Source organism: Triticum urartu, chromosome 7, assembly GCF_003073215.2.
Source record: "Triticum urartu cultivar G1812 chromosome 7, Tu2.1, whole genome shotgun sequence".
Lineage (NCBI taxonomy): Eukaryota > Viridiplantae > Streptophyta > Magnoliopsida > Poales > Poaceae > Triticum > Triticum urartu.
Window position 1 is genome coordinate 670,557,372 of NC_053028.1, and position 18,588 is coordinate 670,575,959.

Here is an 18,588-nt window from a genome sequence, read left to right on the forward strand (position 1 = left end):
TCTGCCCTCCACTATATGCTCTGTCGCATTGTCGTCGCGGCTAGGATGGTGGCAAACTCACTGGTGCAGATGTCTTTCGCGCGACATCGCAAGAGGCTTCATCCTCTCAAGTTGCATGAACGACCGAAGGGGACACTGCCACCATGGATGCTAACATTCCCTCTCTCTGATCATGAAGTGTATGGGAGTGAGACTAAGAGAAATACGGGAAAGGAGACAATTACTAGCGTATTAGGGGAATGATGCCCAAATAACTGTTGAGATGCCCACTACCAAAACGGTTGGTGTATTCTTCCCCAAACCCAAAGTGGGCCACACTTTTGATGCAAATAAGACCGTGTGGGATATAATCATACTCTATCAAGCTCAAATAATGCATCATCTACTACCAAACATGATGGGCACATCGATCCATGTAGTGATTTTCATGACGGTTATCATCTGGATACTCAATACAACAACAGTTGCCCCAGCTTGCCATCAAACATTCTCGCCAAATATGTGGCCAATGTACAGGGAAGGTCAGATTAGCGTTTAGCAAGCATGTGGTGGCAGTAGTGTGGATGCTCCACATAGTTGCAGCTTGTCGGGTTTGATCACACGCCAAAGATGCAGCTAGCCTTCAGCCTACATCGATTTACAATGGTACGCCTCCTCTTAGACTAGCCACAGTGGGGAGTAACTTAGACTAGTAACATGTATTTTACTACCTCTATAGTGGGGAGTAACATATATGTGGTGTCATGCAACACTTCATTTATTAGGTTGTAGACTCATCTTGCCTTAATATGTGTGATGTTACGCATACTACTAGTAACTAGCTATGTTACCACATGACTCTCTTTCTTCATTAATTACTTGCCACATCATCTATTTTGCCTAGATATATGTGATGTTACGACCTATGTTACTCCCACTGTGGGTAGTCTTACTACTTCATATGGAAAATTATTGTATTGAGTTGATTTCTCTTGCCCAATCAATTGCAATTTTTATTGAAAGTACGCTTCTTTGGCCCCACACAAATAGTTTAGTTTCTTTTCGGACTAATAAAGAAAATAGCCTCAGAGTTTACCACGTTCATAATAACCATGCAGCTTATTTGGTGAGCAGATATGTAGAAGTACGACTACTCGAAATTGGTGTGGTCCGTGTGCAAAATCCTAAAGGTCGTGCTACATCTACTTCAAATAAGTTTTACTTAATTAATACACTGTAATTTTTTTAGAAAATAATTAGCACACTGCAATGTAGTTTAAAAACAGTAATATGAGGGGATGCACTGAAGCCAAGAAAAACTAACAAATTGATACTTGAAGATAGAAGACCCAGTTGCCTTGATTTCATCTGGACCAGAGGAAGGTTAGCTTTAGTACCATGCATTTTCCTCCGCACAAACAATTGTGGACTCAAAGTGGTTCCCTCGATGTCCATTAGGTTGAACGTTGGATGGGATACACAATCTACTTCTGTGAGTTCGGTAAAAAAAATCCTGCATAACAGCCAACACCAGTTATATTGCAAAAATACTAAATTTGTATTTCCTTTTAACAAAGATCTCAAGTGTAAAAGAACTTTCATCAGGTTTGGAGGAATATTATCTTAAGTACTATGTAAATGACACCGTATTGGTAATTAACTTAATATGGATCATGTATTATTTCGAGATTCAAGCAAGAGTCCACCTTATTTTTGTATTCTCTTGCATAACTGTGATTATGAAACTAATATGATATTCTTCTGACATTTTTTGCATGTTTACGTACTGCTTTGTTTATATCACCTCTCGAATTTATATATAGTGCCAACTTTATAGAAATATAATGTGGATGCATAACAATGATTTTTTAGATCAATCAGGCCAGTAAAGTGTGTAAGTTTATCAAATATACTTATTCTAGAAACATTCATATCAGCTTGCCATCAAAATATTTACCTCTATGTTTGTGCTACAATATGATTTAACTTTTTGCAGGTTAAGTCAAACTTAGCGCCCTGCTGCAAAATTAGATTTTTCTAAAATATAGCTACCATGGCAACTTTAGTTTAATTCAAAAATAAAGATATAACTACTGTTGATCGTTGTGTTTCTTCTTCACAACTTTACCCTTCTTACTTTACTCACAACGGAACTATAGATGAAATTATTTTTTCTCAGTTACTCGGGCATCCTAAAAATGACATGCACCCATATTGCATTGCAGTCTTAAGTTTGAGATTTTTTTAAGTGAAAATCAATAGGGAAGGCCACTACTGAGCCAATTTCAGATTTTAATGGATATTGTACATATGGTATGGTGAAAGTTCCAAATAATTCAAGTTAGCCAATTTGATATTCACTCTTTGTTCTCTGATTAACTAGATGAGACAAAGTTAAGTCTATACGGCAGATGAAGTTACTAAAATTTTTCTTAATATCTAAGACAAATATGTTGATCACTTTGTACTTAATTGATGTATAAAAGAAAAATAATTGCTCACACTATACTTCATTGTCGAGACATAATCTTGATGGTAGCTTGTCTTCGAGCCTTAGTACTCAATCTTACACCAGTTTCCTTTGTTGTTGTTACCCTTGCAGATTTCGTATGGAGGTCAAAATCCTGCATGGAGCCACCATTTTTTCAGTTCACGAACCTGCACTTCTGGATTACATATATAACAAAGGAAATATGCAGCTAGTCTAATTATCTATACTTCCATTTCTTATAACAGGGTGCGCTTATGAAAAGTTTGCCATAACCCTTTTCTAAGACAAAGACGTGGTATTCTTCTTTTTCCTCACAACGTTGAGCAATAATAACCACCATAAGAGTGCGCTAATAAGGCATATTCCCTTACTGATAACCCAAGAGTTAATGTTTCTTTTCAGCACTGTGTGTGTCTTTCCACAAAATTAGAACTCAAACTTTTTAGAATCATATAAAAGAACAGTGGAGCTTCTTAAGCAGGGAGCTATGCAATCAAGCAGTAGTATATCTGGTAGGTAGGAAGATGAGTTGTTCCTTAGGTAGTGTATAAAAAATAACTGACAGAAACTATGACTTTGTTAACAAGGCAACCATGTAAAGTAAACAAAAACCCTCTTTCATCTAGTAGGAAGGAAAATAGGTTGTTGAATAGCACCGCAAGAGAACTGGGAAATAATGCAAAAAACAAACTGATAATGTTGTACTATGTAATTTACAGAACTGGTCAAGCATTTCCATACCTGATGATTTCGTGAAAGCATAGCTTTCAGATTAGATACCTTATAACCGCAGTTCCAAATGAGAAAAATTGTGTCGCAGTTCAGGTGCACTGATTTTTAATATTGGAGCTGGGACCTGTCACGAGGGCATACTCTATTCCATTAAACAAATAACATTTTCCTTGTTTTGCTCAGTACAATTTCATTATCACAGCTGAGAACTATCTTGAACAGAGTTAGGCATCATCTATTCCATTAATCAAATGACCTTTTCCCTATTCTGCCCAATACAATTTCATGATCACAGCTGAGGGGGGATGTGCGGTTGGTTTAGTACCTTTCTTGCGGACGCAGTGGTTGTGGTCGACGGAGCAGGCGTCAAGGTCGTCGAAGGGCTCCTCCCCACCGCTGCCACCATCCATGGACGCTCAAATCAGAAACAAATGATAAATACAATCCATGGATTCGAGGCAGAGGGTTGAAGGGCACGCACAGTCGTAGTTGAGGGTCGCGCACGAGCGGCTGCATGGAGGCGGCCGCGGAGACGCCGGCAAGGAGGGGGGTCTACGGCCCCGGGGCACTCCACCGGGGTGCCGTAGGAGAGGGGTCTCCGTGCCGTCGCGCGCCCATCCGTCCACGGCGCCGTCGTCCTGGGCCTGGGCGGCGCCGTCCTGCTCCATCCCCGCGAGCTGAGGCGAGCAAGAACTGGGGGCGAGGCGGCGGAGATGCTCCATCCCCGCGGCGTCTAGGGTTTCGCCTGGACGACTTGGACTCTCCCCTCGGTGGACCGGCCGGCGGCCTGGATGGATTGGAAGCCGAACCTTACATCAATCAGTCCCCTGCTCCGCTCTGAGCCGTACACGAACCAGGCGAAGGAGGAAGATAGGTGTATGCATGCGTGAGTGCAGAGAGGGACGGCGGACGAAGAATTCTGGAACACTCAATCGGCCCATGGCGGAAGCCACGGGGTGCGGGAGAGGGAAGAAAAGATTGGGAGAGACGGGGATGAGGGGGCGGCGTTGGCGGCGGATTGGTTTTCTCCCCACCCGTATTCTTGAGACGGAGATGTGGAGGAAGACGGACGACTGCGTGGGCTACTGGGCCGGGCTTCTTTTTTTCTCTTTCGTGTTGAAGAGCAAATTTGGAAAGGGAGGCCACGCACCAACGGTCAGAAAAGGAGGCGGGGACGCCCGGAAATCCCTATTTGACGCTCTGCCTCAAAATGTCCCTGGACCGCTTTTAGGCGTTTTCAGCCTTTCCAGTTTTGGGCTTCTAGAGGTCTTCAGCCGGTTTTTTACGGTTTTGGGAAGCTTCTACAAGGTTTCTGAACCGGAATTTTTTTTCTTTTCTATTTTGTTTTTTCATGTTTCTTCTTTTCCTTTTTCTGTTTATTTTCTTTCACATACGAATTTGATGGTATGCTTTATGTAACATGCATGTCATATATCATTATGCTAACCCGTGGTCAAAGTTAACCTTGAAAAAAGTATTAGACCCTATATAAGTGAAAGGAGGGAGTATAAGACTTTGCAGCCTTTTGCAAGATAGGGTTCAAGTGAACCAGAAGTACAAGGAGGCACAAGGGAGAAGAGATAAAGCAAAAACAACACACACCGACAACACACAAGGCGAAACAAAGAGGGAAAACACAACACAAAACAAACAAAGAGCACCGCCAGCGTAATCAAATGGCATTGGCCAGCCAAGACCAAACTAGGACACTACACCATCGACGCAATTGAAAGGCTTCGCGCATCCAAGACTTCACAACGCCGCGACACCACCTGTGTCGTGGGGCACATTCGAAGGGTCACACGAGTCCAAGACGGCACCACGACACCTGTGTGTCATTGGTATAGTCAAAGAGCATCGCCAAGCAGACCAAAACCATGACACTACACCGTCAATGCAATGGAAAGGCACCGCGCAACCTAGACTGCACAACGCCACAACACCACCTGTGTCGGGGGTACATTCGAAAGGTCACGTGAGACCGAGACGGCGCCACGAAACCTATGTGCCACCAGCGTAGATGCAGGGAATCGCCTAGCAGAGACACACCAAGAAGCACTCGAGCACGAACACCACCCAAGAAAAGCACAAAAATCACCGTCGGCCCCAAACCGGCCGCACCACCACCATCATCAGCCACACACCATCGCCAACCAACCACCTGAGCCGTCAGTTACCACCCACAATCAACGTCTCCAAGACGACGCCTCCAAGGAGGTGGCGACGTACACGACGCCGTCGTCGCCCGATCTAGCAAACCAGATCATGGACTTTTGCCCGGAGACCCCAGACTTGAGGGATTTGGGTGACCATGACTCCTCAACAACGCGCCTACAGGAAGGAGAATGACACCAAAAAGCATCGCGCATCACCAGCATCGACCGAGGTCTCTACAAGGTTTTCACCCGGAGCCAAACACGAACGCCTCGCCTCAAAATCTGAAGACTAGGTCACCTCTGGCCGCTGCTGCAGGCCCGGGGAGGGGAGAGGAGCACCCCCACTGTGCCATGAGAAGAGGGCCGCAAGAGTCGTCGCCATGAAGCCTGGGACCCCCTCCACCTCCACCTTCACATGAGCTGGACCAGCCGGAGCCGGTAGCAGGCACTCCGGGCGCAGAAGCGCGGGATGGCAGGAGGGAGGCCGTAGGACGCGGCAGCACACCCAGATCTGGAGCCACGCAAACCCGCCAAATCTGGGTCAGATGCACGCGCGCCTGCACCAACCTAGGCCGAGTCCGGCTCCACCGCACGTGCCGCACAGCAGCCAACACCGACAAACCCCGAGCCGCCGCAACTCGAGAGCCCGCCTAGCCAGATAGCTGCCGCGCACCACCGCGAGATCCAGCAGCCGCCAGCCGCCAGGAGCTCCCCGCGGGAAAAAAAGGTTGGTCCCACCGCCGCCAGCCGCTAGCGGGCTTTGCCCAGCGACGTGTGCCGACGGCGACGAGGGAGGAACGGGATGAGGGGGTGGGCTTCGGCGGCGGGGGTCGGGGGTCCGCCCAAGTCGCCTCTAGAGGAGACGATGCATGCTTTTTTTCATCCTATAAATTGTGTCGTTAAATCACTATGTTTCTTGTTTGGCTAGTGTCAACTTATTTCTGCAACGGTAGATCACTCTTTTTGTTATTTTGCTACTTATTCACAATTTTTGTAATATACGGCACTCTTGAGGGATTGTTTGATTAATGCCTTCTGCAATCCCCCCTTTCAAGTGAAAAACAACATTTATTACAAGGAACATTTACATTTATGCCCCTAATTTGCACTCACTCTCATATTTACCCTTAATTTCAAAGCCTACTCAAATTTGCCCCTTCGCCGTTAGGTGCACTTACAGAAATGCCATTCTGTGTCGTTACCGTCCGGTCAAAGCAGGTCAAAGCAGGTCAAAGTCGGTCAAAGGGCTTTGACCATCCTGAAAAAATAGCAAAAAAATCTAAAATATCTAAAAAATTGTGGGATCAAGATACTAAGGTTCGCAAGGTGTGTGCAATTTTTCGTGTTGTTTGGACATTCCAGGAGCTCGTGTCAAAGGAAAAACAATAAATATGTAAGTATGTGAACAGTAAATTCAAAAAAATAGCAAGAAAATTCAAAAAAATATGAAAAAAAATTGGCATCAAAGAGGCTCGTGTCTGCGTGTAAATTTTTGTTATGTTTGGACATTGGAGGGGCTTGTGGAGAAAAAAACAAAATTTGGCTCGGGGAAAAACTTGGAAAAAATTACTATTTTGTTTTTTCTTGCTAGAGCTCCTCGCATGCCATTTGATCACAAAAACTTGCAAGCACCTTGTGCACCCAAGCCTCTTTGATGCCAAAAAATTTCATATTTTTTTGAATTTTCTTACTATTTTACTTCAAATTTACTGTTCACAAGCATGCAGATTAATTGTTTTTCCTCGCCACGAGTTCCTAGAATGTCCAAATAGCACGAAAATTTGCACACACCTTGCACACATGAGTATTTTCGATCTCACAAAATTTTAGATTTTTTGGATTTTTTGCTAATTTTTTAGCTCGGTCAAAGTTGTTTGACCGGACGGTAACGACACAGAAGGGCATTTCTGTAAGGGCACCTAACGGCGGAGGGGTAAATTTGAACAGGCTTTCAAATTAGAGGTATATCTGATTAGGTGGTTCGAGTTAGGGATAGAAATGCAAATGGCCTTTATTACAAAGCATTATGGCCCAGCATATCAATAGATAACTTTCCTCTCTAGCCCAACGCAGCGATACACATCCCAGCCTTTCATGCTCATCTCTTCTTTCCCCAAATACATAGATAGAAATTGTGTCTAAGACAACTCACCTCCATGGAGATTTAATTTCTAGGTCTTGTCCCAATTCCTCAATCCAATTTCTTCCCCAACAGTGTTCTCCCCTTTCTAGACTGCTCCATTGAAGCTTGGACTGCGAACCAACCATCGTGCCGACTGCTTGTTGCCGCTCCTACATATGCAGGAAAGAGTTGCTTCCTTCCCGTGTTGATGTTGTGATGTACGGCTTGGCTGACGCGCCTACATATGCAGGCAAGAGTTTCTTCCTTCCTATGTTGATGTTGTGGTGTACGCCACGGCCGAAGCCCAAGGTGATGATGACCGATGAGCTTAAAAGTGAAATCCTGCCGAAGGACATGGGCAAGGTACATGTGAATTTTGATTGCCGTTGAAACTTGATTCACATGTTCTGACTGCTGACCCATGGGAGTTAACCTGTTGTATTTTATTATTATTTTTTGCAAAAAGGTTTACCTATTACTATAAACTAAAGAAACATGATTCATACCATCAGATGTTAGACCAACCACATTATGGTTATATCAATTAAAGAAACTTGAAACTGAGAAGCAACAATAATTATTGAATTATCATTTCATGTAACAATTATTATCTTTTGTAATTTTACGTTGCGAGGCATGCCTGTTTTTGACTTTTCATGCATATTTCTCTTTTAGTTTGAAAATTGCCACCTCCTAGTTGCTCATCACGCTCCGCCACTGCTCATACGAAACATCACTTGTAAATAGGAACCAAAAACATTAGCTAGACCATCTATACAGCTACAATGGTGACAGCTAGGGGGATGACTGTGTATTAGTATCAAAATACTCGTTTGAAATCAATAATGGAACAAAACAGCCATAATGCAACATTGATTCTGTATACAGTAGCTAGTATAATAAATCAAACTTAGTTGCCTCCTCAAATCTATACCAGCAACATAAATAAGCAGCAGCCCCTACTCGCACATGTGCGACAATGTCGCACGACCCAAGCAGCTTGTTGAGCAAATCCCAAGAAGCTACAAAGTCCACATCACTGAATCAGTAATGGCTATACTAACCTTGAGAAACTCTCAAAATCCAATAATCAAAATGTGCAAAAGACATCATGTACACATAATATAAATTTAAGAATAAGTTAATGCAAGTTAAGTTTGTGCAAACTACAAATGATAAATCATATGAAGGAAACACCATATCATACACCCCTTATGGAAATAGAGAACAAGGTAGATGGAATAAGCTCCAATATTGTATCAAAAAATGGTATGTGTAGGTAGAGCAATCAGTCCTACCATCACAAGAGAAACTTGTTGGCCACGAAGCTATCAATTTCACTGGAAGGGGCTTAGTGTTTACAACCTGCTCCACTGGTCCACCCTGCACCCCTAAGGCTGTTATTTTCTGGCACTAAGATCACTCCCAATCTTTCCAGGACCTGATGAGATACATTAAGAGAAAAACGAGAAGCAGTCAATGAAGGAAGAGGAGCATCCTACATGAAGGTGACAGCTCTATTACATTAACAGTGCATTGTCTTTCAGTTTGAAGACCAAGTATAGCAGGCTAAGCCTACAAAGAACAATCTAACATCATGAAGCTCAACTACTGAAGTGGGATGGGCACCACAAGATGTGTAATTTTAGAAGAAAAACTTGGAACGGTAAGTAGTAATACTTATAAATGGAAGACAAACGCCAGATGGTTTAGCTTTGAAAAGGTACCTGAATCCACTTGTAGACACACTCGAGGACTGGAATTCTGCAATCATCACCACCTGCTTCATAAACTTTAGACTGCATGTGAGAATGAGTTAAGAAAAGGTTAGCACCTCAACTTCTAGAACATGTGTCTCTTGATCAAATTGCTACTTTCTGAAAATTATTTCTTGACCATCAATGCCCATTTTAGAATCCCAAATGGAGACGATGCTATGAGATGTGGCTCTTTTTGTTTGATTTATGTAAAATGTAATTTCTTATGCACATCCCCAGTTTTGAAATATTTGTTGCAATTAAGATGGCAATGCAGAGGCTTCTATCTCAGCATCCACCACAAAATATGGCAATGTTTTCAAATATTTGTTGTATTCTCTCGGCTTCGGGGCAATGTTTTCAAATATTTGTTGTACACACATGTAATGAGGCTTGAGAGGGAAACCAAACTTGCTTTACCTTGAAACCGAGACAGCGCAAGAGCCAGCCGCTACACAAACTTCGTCATGTTCGATTGCTTCGTCCTCCACAGCTCGCACCTGCGACCACGAACCAATGAAAGACGGGCGTGTAAGAATCCATGAGTGGATCCAAACTGTCGATATAGGAGGATCTTATAGAAGGAAATGCCCACCCATGGCGCACTAATGCAGAACCGGGCAATAGCACCGGTTCGTAAGGCCCTTTAATGCCGGTTTGGTAACCGGCGCTAAAGTGTAGGCACTAAAGCCCCCCCCCCCTCCTTAGTACCGGTTCAGCACGAACCGGTGCTAAAGGGCAACCACGTGGCACGAGCCAGCTTCGGGGGCAGGGAGCCCTTTAGTATCGGTTGGTGTCACCAACCGGTATTAAAAGATTGGGGGGTTTTGGGTTTATGATTTCTTTTTCATTTAATTTTGTGTTTTCCATTTAATTCTTTTTCGTTTGCTGGTATTTTACGATACTACATATTGTACACGTTATGCATATATATAAATAGAATTTCTAGTAGAACCGATCATAATATATATATATAGGGTCACGCTATTCGTCATCCTGGGTGAGGAAGAGTTATTCTTCACCCCCCTCTATTTTACCATCAATGCCCCGTATTTTTACGTTCCGTAAGTTTTATCTTATTTCCGACGTAAAAAGAGACCGTAAGAAAATATATAATCATTGTAAAAAATATTTTATGTTATGTAAAATTACAAACGTAAAAACATAGTGTAAAATAAACATAAAGTGCAAATTTTCTTGTCTTATGACCTATATTTTTATTTTCTTATGCCAAATTTTACATAATAAATCTATAGGGATGTAACTATTTAAATTGCAAACGTAATTTAATTACGAAATAATCGTAAGATTACCTCGGGTGAAGAATAACTTATTCTGCATACTGGGTGATGAATAGTAACACTATATATATATACACTAGTAGAAAATAGGGCTTTGGTCCAGGCCGGGTCAGCTCATTAGTCCCGGTTCAGTCCAGAACCGGGACCAATGGGGGCATTGGTCCCGGTTCGTGAGCCCAGGGGGCCGGCCGGGCCACGTGGGCCATTGGTCCCGGTTCATCTGGACCTTTTGGTCCCGGTTGGTGGGATGAACCGGGACCAATGGGCCTCGCTCCTGGCCCACAACCATTGATCCCGGTTCGTGCCTCAAACCGGGACTAAAGATTAGACCTTTAGTCCCGGTTTGAGGCACGAACCGGGACTAACGGGGTTGAGCCTTTAGTCCCGGTACATGCCATGAACCGGTACTAAAGGTCCCATTTTCAAACTCTACCCCCCCTTGTGGATCGCCTTTTCAGTTTTAAAAAAAATAAAAGAAAATGATGGAAATGTCAAAAAAATAAAAGAAAATAAGTTTCCCATGTGTTATGTGGTCTAGTTGTTGGGAAATTTGCAAATGTGAATTTTGACTTTATTTGCAAAATCTCTCTGAAATTTATAAAAATGGGCATAACTTTTGCATACTAACTCGCATGAAAAAGTTTTTTATATGAAAAATCATCTACTCGAAAAGTTACATCCGAATTTAACGGGGGACATTTTCAAAATCCTCAAAAACCTAATAGAAAAAAAGTTACAGGGATTTTAAGATCTAGAGTGAAAAAAATCGAAAAAAATTCAAACAGTGGGCAAACTGTGGTCAAACAATGGTCAAACTAATTATTCTAGAATATTAGTGTTACTAAATAATTATTTCTGTTATTTCAATTTTGGTCAAATCTGGTCAAACTGTGGTCAAACAATGGTCAAACTAATTATTCAAGAAATATTAGTGTTACTAAATAATTATTGTTTTTTAAAACAATAGTTTCAAAATAAAACTATGAAATGTGTCACTTCATGCTCAAGCAAAATTCCTGAAGGTTAATAGGATTGACATCTTAGTATTGTCAGGAAAACAACAAGTGCAGACTTGGAGCGAGGGAGAATAGAACTCGGAAGTTAAGCGTGCTCAGGCTGGGGGAGTGGGAGGATGGGTGACCGTTCGGGAAGTTAGATGATTTGGAATGATGAGAGGTGATTAGAGGATAAATTGAGAAGTGATGAGGGGTGGTGATTACAGACTAGAGGTTAAAATAATTCAGAAATTTGAAAATCAAAAAAAAATCAAAAAAAAAATTTCAGAAAAAAATCATAAAATTTCCTTTACCAACCGGGACTAAAGGTGGAGCTCCACGTGGCCGCGCCCTTTAGTCCCGGTTCTGGATTGAACCGGGACTAAAGGGATAGGCATTAGTACCGACCCTTTAGTCCCGGTTCCAGAACTGGGACTAAAGGCCCTTATGAACCGGGACAACAGGCCCTTTTTCTACCAGTGATATATATAACTAATACAATTTCTCCTAATTGGTGCCTTCGGAGCCAGTGGCATTAGCCTAATTGGTGCCTTCGGAGCACGATAACAATTGGAAGTGGTTTATGGGGGCGGTAGCGGATAATAGTGTTCTCCTTTGGGATCTATGACCCGGTCGAGCAAAAATCCCGCTATTTCCTCTTGAATTGCTTGTATGCGCTCCGTTGGTAGGAGCTGCTCCCGCACCTCTTTGAACTGTTAAGGAGATCAATATGCATGTGTATTAGTTGTGTGACTAGATATCGATAATGGTGTAAAAATTATGAATAGTGTTCTGACAAACGTACCCACTTCTGTCTTTGAGATTTGCTCCTTTCGGACGCCATCATGCGAATGTTCTCGCAAACGTAGTATGCACACAGATTATTCCCCGGCGCCTGCTTCAGGGCCTTTACGAGAATGGAATTTGATCAGATAATAATTAATCAAGCATGATAATTAAAGAGATGGCAGCTAGCTAGTACTACTTAATTACTTACGTGGGGTCGATACCATTTCAGATCTTGTTTCCATGGGCCTGGAGTGGCCCTGATGAACTTTGCCCAAGCCCTGCCTGCCGACAAAGAAAATGAATAAATGGGTTATTAAATAGTTGTTATCAGGAAATGACGAACTAATTAAATAGGCCGAGATATAGTTAATAATGATTGAAATTACCTGTTGACTATCCCCTTCATGATGGTGTAGTCACTTGTTTTCTTAAGTAGTGAGTCTAGTACTTCAACTGTTCCTTCATCAACTTTAATGATTAACAAGATCCAGTGAAATCTGCATGCACACACGTTTGCATGTCTTAATTAAGCGGGCATATGCAAGCAAAAAAACATGTAGCTAGCTAGTAGGCAAAAACAGAATTTGTAGTACAAGACAGTGTCACTCACTCGAAGTTGTAAGGAAGTAGTATATCTTCATTGTATTTGAGGCGCTTGAAGAACTGTAGCATGCTTTCCTCTACACTTTTTCGTGATATGGATCTAATTTCCATGTGTATTCATTAATGGTATTTGGGTCAACGAACCCAATGCCATAGCGTCCACCTTTTTTCATTTCATAAATCTTCATCCTGCATAATACCACAGAAATGAATATAGTGAGGATAATTACAAGTAATGATTGATCAAAATGATCACTACAGCTAGCTTGAGACTTAAATTACAGAAAGAAATCACTTACAGACAATAGCAACTGATGATAGATTTGTCGAGTGCGCCTTGATTGTATAGCTGAAATAGTTCTGAATACTCAACGGCCAGAGCTTTCTCATGGTAGTAATGCTCCTCCTTGACATTCACCATGAGGGACTCTCGATTGGAAATCTTGGTAATGTCCATGTACCATCGATGCAATTCATACATTCTCGTTGGGAGGTTCTTGACCTCGTCTGGCTCGACCAAAGGTTGGCCCCGGACATATTTCCGTTTTATTTTCTCCTCTCTAGTCGGAGACATGGGCTCGATATCAAGGAGTTGTCCAACAGTGATCCCGATCGCTTCAGCCTGCGCAATATGCTCCTCGGTTATTACCACATCGCCCACCCCGAGAACGTTAACGGTTTGCCCATAATAATATTGGGCGCGCCTACTCTCATGTGTTGTTGGCACAACAAGCAGGGGGATTGATTGCGCCGCATGTTCCCCCAGCTGGGGAACGGTTTTACCGCTCCTTTTGCCAGCTGATTTGCTTGAGCTCGAGCTCGCCTCTTTCTGTAGACGTGCTCGATTTAACTTCTTGATGTGGCGCTCATAGTCTGTGTCAACAGGCTTGGGAGCTGGTGCTCTAGCCATACGAATGAAGTGGTCAATCTTTTCCACAGGCACTTTCTCCCTTAGTGGCGATGGCGGTTTCGGTGCAAAATGGGCTTCCACCTCGGCCTTCGATATGGCTACGTTTTCCTCCGAGGACTTGTCGTAAGGCCTCTGCGGAAGAGGCGCGAGGCTTGGACCATATTGAAATCGCTTGCCTCTGCCTGTACCTCTAGTACTACCTCGACTTGTACCGCTACGCACCATAGCTGAGGCGGCTCTCTTCCGTGATTGCTGAGGCGGCGAAGACGGCTGATGTGGCTGAGTTGGAGGAGGAGGAGTGGCCTGAAGCTGTGCCGGACTTGGAGGAGGAGTGGCCTGACGCTTTGCCGGACTTGGAGGAGGAGGAGTGGCCTGAAGTTGTGCCAGACTTGGAGGAGGAGTGGCCTGACGCGTTGGTGGACTTGGAGGAGCGGGAGTCTGCTGACTCGGTGGCGGACTTCGACGAGGAGTCGGATGACGCGGTGTCGGTGGCCTTCGAAAGATGATGCAATCCTTTCTCCATAGGATGATACGATGGTTGGCCTCTCCCAGTGTGTGTTCATTGTCACCTCTAGGAATGTCAAGCTCTAGCCCCGAATATTAGTCCACCACCTCATCAACCAAGATACGAGCATAGCCCGCTGGAATCGGGTTGCAATGGAAGGTTGCCTTGGGGGGATTTGTAAAAGCAAGGGCGTCCGCCACCTTCATGGATATGTTCTTCATTTTGAAGTGTAGCTCGCAGTTAGTGTTCTCCATGATGTCATCCACTGGGCAGCTATCCAGCAATGTGTCGCCCGGGGTGGAACCCACACTGCTTCTCGGCATGGATGGGACGGTGCTATCCAATGGTGGATCATCCGCTAGCTGTTGAGACCCCCTTTACTGGCTAAGTGAGTCGATCTGCTCCTGCTGCCGCTGGAATTTGACTGCCAAGTACGCGTGCGCTGATTCTAGGCCTTGAAGGCGTTCATAGTCTAGCTTCCTCTGCTCCTCCTCCATCTTCCTCTTCTTCTCCTCCGCAATCTTCTTTCTCGCACGGGTTATGTAGTCAGCGTTCCAGTCCGAAAACCCCTCATACCACGGCATAGCGCCCATGCCTCGTGTTCTTCCCAGGTGTTCAGGATTTCCCAGGGCACGCGTAATCTCATCATTCTCTCTGTTGGGCTCGAACACCCCCGATCGAGCCTCTTCTATTGCAACAAGTAGCTTATCTTCGGCTCCATCCAGACATGCCTTCTTCGAAACTTTGCCTGTCTACGGGTCCAACTCCCCCCCATGCGCATAGAACCAAGTCCTGCACCTGGGGGGCAGCTCAATGTTTCTGGAGTGACACCTGCATCCGGCATCTCTTTCTCAGACTTATCCCACTTAGGCATTCCCACCGCATAGCCACCTGGCCCCAGCTTATGGAACTTATCTTTTTTGCGGCATTGGCCTTGTTTATTCTCGACCGTTCCTTAGATAATTCCGAATCCTTGAATTTCACGAAATCGTCCCAATGAGCACTTTGCTTCTCTAGTGTTCCCTCGAATACTGGAGTCTTCCTTCCTCCCTTGACGTACTTGGCCCATTCATGAATCTTGTGGTTCTTGAATGCAACCGCCATCTTCCTAAGAGCAGCGTCCTTGACTTTCTTCACATCTGCATCTGTGAAATGATCTGGTAGGGTGAAATGTTCCATGAGTGTTTCCCAAAGCAGAAGTTTTTGTCTGTCGTCGACAAAACTAACTCCTGGACGTGGCTTTGCTGGCTCTCTCCATTCTTGAAGGGAGATCGGGAGTTGGTCCTTCACAAGAACTCCGCACTGACGAATGAACTTGTCCGCAATCTTCTTAGGCGCTAATGGTTCGCCATTAGGTTTGATGGCCTCGATATTGTACTTTACGCCCTCCTTCAACTTTTTGTTCGGGCCTTGTTTCCTGTTGCCTGAAGATTTGCTCGATCCGGATGGCTGAAAGAAGAAAGATTGATTCGTTAATATATCTTCAAGTCATTTAAAACATGTGATGATCACCAGATGCCTGCTATAAATATATATACCTCGCCGGTCTTTGTTGTTTCAAGATCAACATTTTCTTCGTCATGTTCATAGTTCATGACTTCATCAATTCGGTCGTCACGATCGAATATCATATCACCCTCCCCGGTGTTGTTTAGATATTCGGAGCCGTCATAATCTTCTTTATTCTGATCATCATCTGGCCCGCGAGGATTGCGTATGATATTGAACAGTGCCTCTTCTCCCTCTCTGCCGGTATTGTCCGCCATAGGTTTTGTTTAACTAATCCAAAAGAAATATATTCAAATTACAATGCATGGATGCAATCAATTAATAAGGAAAAACTGAATCAATCATAGTACATAATAAGCATCATCGAATATAATCTCGAATACGTCGTCTCGAATAATAGATATAATCTCGAATACATCGTCTCGAATAATAGATATAATCTCGAATACATTGTCTCGAATAATAGATATAATATCGAATACATCACTAGCTAGCTAGCTAGCAAGCTAATAAAGATCGAATACTACAGAGTAATCTAGGCCACTCGTGGTTCCTGAGGTGCGGGCGGTGGACACCCAAAGAGAAGGAACCATCACTGGATCATAGCTCGGGTGATCTCCCAAAAGAACCTGCCAGGTATTGGAGAACCTGACGTCCATAGCAGCCATGTAGTGATGGACGTGCTCGTCATCCTCCCTGACACGATGACGTACCACCTCCGGCGGGGCCGGCTCCCTCCGCACCGAAAGTGGCCCATGCGAACGCCACCAAAGGAGATGAGGGTCAACGACGGGACCCGGGGTCGGGTTCCTCACCAAGCATCGCGCCCCTGAAGGTAGCACCTCCCAGTGCCAGCCCGGCGGAGCCCAGTCCCGGACATGGGTCCTCTGAAGCAGGACGTCGTCGCGAACGGGTCAACGGCGAGGATACGGGCCGGGCATCGTCGACAACAAATACTATATGCCGCAAAAGTAAAGTAACATTTTTTAAATGATGGATTGTGATTTCATATATGCAAATTCTAAATTTTATAACTAAAATATAAGAAACTAAAAAAACATCGATCATCGTCTAACAATTTGAAATTAATCTAATTCATCTAGCTAAAACTAACATTTCCAAAATTTCTAACATTTCTATATAACTAACATTTGTATAAAAAATAGAAAAAACCTTTGACATTATGAATATTATAACTAACATTTCTATATACTATTTGACATTAATCTAATCTAATTGATTAATTCATCTAAAACTTTGTATGAAAAACAGAAAAACAGAAAAAAACTAAAAACTAAAAACAGAAAAAACCTTTGTGTGTGTGCGCGTGTAGTGTGTGTGTGTGTGCATGTAGTGTGTGTGTGTGCGCGCGCGTGTGTGTGCGCTACGGCCGGCGTCGGCGCGTGGTGGCTTTGATCGATTGGAGGGAGGAGAGGGGCCGGGGGAGGGGCTCACAGCGTGCGAATGCGAGGTCGAGGCGACGGCGACGGTGAGGCGAGGTCGCGATCCAAGGCGACGGCGGCGAGGCGAGGGGACGGCGGTGAGGCGAGGGGACGGCGGCGAGGGCGCCGCGGAGTCGACGGGGACGATGCGACGAGGACGCGGGCATCACGGAGTCGACGGGGACGGCGCGGGACAGGGCGGCGGCAGAGAGAAGTGAGATGAGAAACTGAAATTTTTCGAAGTGTTTCTTATATAGAACCCACCTTTAGTACCGGTTGGAGCCACCAACCGGTACTAAAGGTCTGTTTTGGCCAGGCGAAGCGGCGGGAACCGCACCCCCTTTAGTACCGGGTCGTGGCTCCAACCGGTACTAAAGACCCCCCCCTTTAGTACTGGTTGAAGCCACGACCCGGTACTAAAGGGTGTGCGCTGCCAGGCGAGGGGCGCAGAAGTTTAGTCCCACCTCGCTAGCCGAGGGGCACTCGCACCTGCTTATAAGCCCCGCCATCGCTGCTGTCTCGAGCTCCTCTCTTAAGCAGGCCTTCTGGGCCTACCCCTTCTGCGATGCCCTGTTGGGCCTACTGGGCTAGCGGGCCTGCATCCTGGCCCAACTAGAATTTGGGTTTCTAGTCGTATGCAGGCCACTGTGGCCCAGTAGGTCGGCTATTTTTTTCTTATTTTTTTTGCTTTATTTATTTTAGAGTTGTTTTTTGCTGTATTTAGAGTTTGTTTGTGAATATTTTTGCTTTAGGTAAAAAAATTACATACTTTCTGTTAGTACCGGTAGTTTACAAATTTTAATAGTTTAAATTTTGAATTATTTGAAATTTGTGTGAATCACTAGTTTGTGAATAACTTAACTTTGAAAATAGATTTTTTTAGTGATTCTTTTTTCTTATGTTTAATATTTGTGTGTTTTATCATTATATTCAATTTGGTAATGCTTAGATTATTTTAAAAAATTAAATGCCTTTGTAACGGATGAGTTTTCGTCCGAAACCCTGATACTTCGAAAGAGATTGTCCATTTTGTACACGAAGTGCATCCAGTTTTTGCGGTAACCCTCTCTACTTTTTTGCACATGCTATGTGGGTGAAATTATGATACCATGCCAACTTTCAACCTTTTCTGAGTTCATTTGAAATGCTTTTCAATTTCAGGGTCATTTAGCTAAAAAAATCAATAAATGCATGAAAGAATTTGCTTGCACATAAAATTTCTTTGCGTTTCAAATGCCAAAACACATAACTAGCTACCCTAACTATTACAGAGATTCCCTCCTGGGTGTGAAACACA

The 18,588-nt window shown here is 43.9% G+C and overlaps 1 long non-coding RNA gene across 1 annotated transcript; it reads right to left on the reverse strand.

Moving 5' to 3' along the window:
- Window positions 1-802: 802 nt before the first annotated feature.
- On the reverse strand, window positions 803-4,282 carry LOC125522186. The gene is made up of 5 exons (XR_007289674.1): window positions 3,684-4,282; window positions 3,528-3,598; window positions 3,212-3,326; window positions 2,482-2,603; window positions 803-1,492 (listed from the first exon to the last, which is right to left on the reverse strand). It is a non-coding gene; the product is annotated as an uncharacterized LOC125522186 (long non-coding RNA).
- Window positions 4,283-18,588: the final 14,306 nt, after the last annotated feature.